This window comes from Lygodium microphyllum, chromosome 25, assembly GCF_053477565.2.
Source record: "Lygodium microphyllum isolate KBCC chromosome 25, Lygodium_microphyllum_v1.1.10, whole genome shotgun sequence".
NCBI lineage: Eukaryota > Viridiplantae > Streptophyta > Polypodiopsida > Schizaeales > Lygodiaceae > Lygodium > Lygodium microphyllum.
Genome location: NC_141159.1, coordinates 68,138,566 through 68,142,523, shown reverse-complemented (window position 1 = coordinate 68,142,523; position 3,958 = coordinate 68,138,566).

Sequence of the window (3,958 nt, the reverse complement as noted above, 5' to 3'; positions counted from 1 at the left end):
AAGGAATTATTAAATTATAGTAGACAAGAGCTATGGAGGACTAAACTATGTAATCCCTTTGCTAGCCTAGAAATTGCATTACAAGTGGCGAACTATAATAAGACCTAAGTTATAAGTGGAAAGAATAAAGTATAGTAGCTAATAGATCATCATTGGAGTAAAGTGTATTGGAAAGAAATAGAATGATACCCTTGACATAGACAAAAAACCCTAGGTTAGTAGTGACCCTAGAGACCAACTAATGAGATGTACATCCTAAAAAGGAGTTGGTGAACAAGATTAAAGAGTCATACACCATTATAAGTAACACAACCTTCATTACATTAGCTAGGAGTGCAAATCAAGAACCCTTGATAGGAATACCTTAAAAGCCATAAAATCCTACTTGTTAGGAAAAAGTAAGGGTACATTGAAGTAGCTTAAAAGGATGCATGAATACTTAGAGCCAAATAGTTATTATGGATGACTAGCATGAGGAGCCCTAAGTCTTCAAAAGGGATCCAATGCACACATGTTTTAAGAGACTCTTTTTCCCATGGCATAAACTCTTAAGCTAGTATGACTGTCAAAGGGGTTAAGAAGAACCACCAATATAAGGTTAGAAGATACATCAGCCTATTTCCATGATTCACAAGTTGTTAATAACAAGCATCCAAACTCAATATTTCAAAATCCCAAACCATCAAGTCTCAAATCAAACAAACTAATATTTAGAGTATACTAAATAGGGTCTTTCCAACCCATACATAAGATGATCAATAGCCAAAAGAAAATGGTACTTTGAGGTTTTCCTTAAGGTCCTCCTAAAAGAGTTGGTTGAAGGTAATAGCTATAAATATATGTATGGTTACACTGTGTGTTATTTTTATTAGCACTTCATGCTTATGTGAATGCATTGTTATGCAATGATGTAGTTGTAATTTCTTGAAGTGGAAAGAGGCCTCGAAAGAAATATCTGTACCTTGGCACAACTAATTTTTGGTTGTTGATTATGGTCGAAAAGTTAGTATGAAGTGTGTGCACTCTAACAAAATAGGAATCAACCTTGCACCTCTCCAAGGTCTTTGCTAGGGCTCCATCATCATGAGCTAGAGTATATCTATCTATAGCATTGAGACTAGAGCCTAAGGCAAGAAGTCACCCACAAGAGGAAGGCTCCCTCGTGCTATGGCAGCATGGGAATTGGTGGGTCGCTAGTCATGTAAATAATCCCATGGCCAACCCTAAAATTGAGAAGAAGCCCTCCCTGAGCCCAATATATAGGCATGGGAATTGGTGGGTCGCTAGTCATGTAAATAATCCCATGGCCAACCCTAAAATTGAGAAGAAACCCTCCCTGAGCCCAATATATAGGCATTGAAAGGCCGATTCTAGATAAGGGTAGGGTGGAATCTAAACATTTTCATGGTATCCAATCATGGGATATTTATCTCAAAGGGGATGAGTTGCATCATTTCTTTCCATATAACTATTTTACTAAAAGAAACGTTTTCAATTGCTTTTGTGTAAGTGCCTAAAGGATGTTCGATGTACCCTGTATAATGGTATAATTAAGGGATTTGTTTTTATATGTGCTCATATCATGGTAGTGGGTACATTGGGTGGAAAGTGGAAGGATTGTGGTCCTAACAATCTTATGCTAAGGAAAAGTGGACCCATTTAGTTGAGTGGGATTTTACATTGTTATTTAGGACAAGATTCGATCAATGGTGACTACCTTAGTAATAAGTTAGAATTCAAACTAACACTATTTTAGGGGGCTAGATGTGTGACTATAAGAGATCAATACTTAGCTCCCCTCACTTCACACTCTCTTTGAATCAAGTGCAATGTTAACTACTCGCATCTTTGATTGGTTGGTGAAATGACCCTTCATAGATGATGTTAGATTACTATGAGGGTAACCATAGAAGTATAGCCATTCTTAGATTGATCCTTTTGGGTTGAGAACTTGATATTTCATTACAAGATAGACTCCTAAGTCACATGACTAGCTATGCCCATCAACCTTGTTTGGTTCAAATAGTGCCATTTGAGAAAGGTGTTCCAGTAACTAATAAACATAATCTCCTATAGCATTGGCTAGGTACATTACACCCTCGGCACGACTTGCCAACATAACCCAAAGTAGCCTGTACTCATCCCCTTTGCTCTTTGCATGCCTTACTTTTACGCCCTCTTTCCATGTTGCCACCATTCCTAAGCTTTTCCTCCTTTAGGTTGTGGGTGGCCATCCTTCATATGCAACTAGTGACTCCCATTATCCTTGTGATACTTCTTACAATTGTTATGAGTCCTTTAATGAGTGCTCTCCTAGGAGAAAATGCCCCTACTCTTGAATGTATGTATATATCATCCCTCATCAACAACCCCTTTTTATATCCAATTCATATGATGCAAACATCATGTCTACACCGCATTGCAATTTTTCTTGCCCTTTGATACCACTATACCAATGTGAACAAGCTATTTATGATTAAACTTGGACATCCTTGGTCAATCGCATGCTTGCCAAAGAAGCATTCAACTACTTATAACAAGCTAAATTTTGAGTTGGATATATATACTTGGTCTTGCACACATACCAAGTAGCTTTCTACTATTGACAAGGCATTCATTTCTTTCTCTTCATTCACTAAATTCACAATTTATAATGACTTAAGTATGTGCTCTTTAAAGTTCTCCTGTTGATGGTGTGGTTTATAAACTTGTGTATTTGACAAGCAATACATTGTGCATCAAAAAAATCATTCCTATAAGAGATTGTGCTTTTGATTGTTTATGTTGAGACACATCTTTGATAACAAACCCCAAAACATTCATATCATGTCATGCATTGGAAGATGCTTTTGGCTATGTAATTCATGAAGGATCTTGCAAATGATCTTCCTAACACTATTCTATGCTAGCATTCACATATCCAAATTGGTACAGAGATTAAATTGAGTCTTTATTATCTAACAACCATTTAAAATGCCACCATTTATAGGAAAAAATTTCCTCATTGAAATGTGATTTGATATATATAATTGTACAATCACTAAAGAAGCTTTCAATTGTAGAAAATGCTATACAAGCTTATAACCCTCATTGAAATGTCCTCTTGCTTGCCTTTCTCTCTTACACTAAAGCATCCCTTTGCTTTTGTTGCTCCTTGAAAAACTCAATATAAGGCATCTTTTGGAGGTAAAAATATTTAGGTGTAATCTATGCTCTATTGGATCAATGAAGGACAATGTGGTGGTTTCTTCAATAAAATAGCAATTTGTTTTGAAGTCTCACATATTGCTAGATCAATTTACAAATTATCCAACAATCCCCATGATGTGTTATTGTACTAGTCATTAAAAATAGCAAGTTGTTTTAATACAATTCATGGTGACGTTACAAGATGAAGATTTGATAACTTAAAAGTAAAACAAAAATAGCAATTTATACTAAAGCCTCCCATATAAATATGCCACTTCTTTGAGTACAATTAACCTCTTGTTACACAACAATTTGTATTGAATCAATGGATCAAATTAGCAATGTGAACAATCTCAAGAACCCCAAACAAATTATTAATGTACTTAACACCAGCAAAACACAAATCCTAGCAATATATATTTACTCACACTTCCCAAAATCAATCAATCATGTTATCCACCCTTTCTCCTCAAATAGGATACTTTGGACCAACTTTGTTGGCTCTAAATCGATGAGTTGTTTACAAATGCTAACACCTCTATAGGCCACATTGAAATGGGCGCTTAGAAACCACTAGGATAACGAGGCCAATAAAGTGATATTTGGCAATCTTCCATTGTATCTTTTCTTGTCCAAGCGAGTTACATAATTTTTAAAAAATTGTGATTATATACATCATATGGCACACAAATTGCAAAATTTGGGGCATTTTGATATCTTTGTCAGGTAGACCTAGTCATAAATGGGATAATGACAGTAAGGGGCCAAA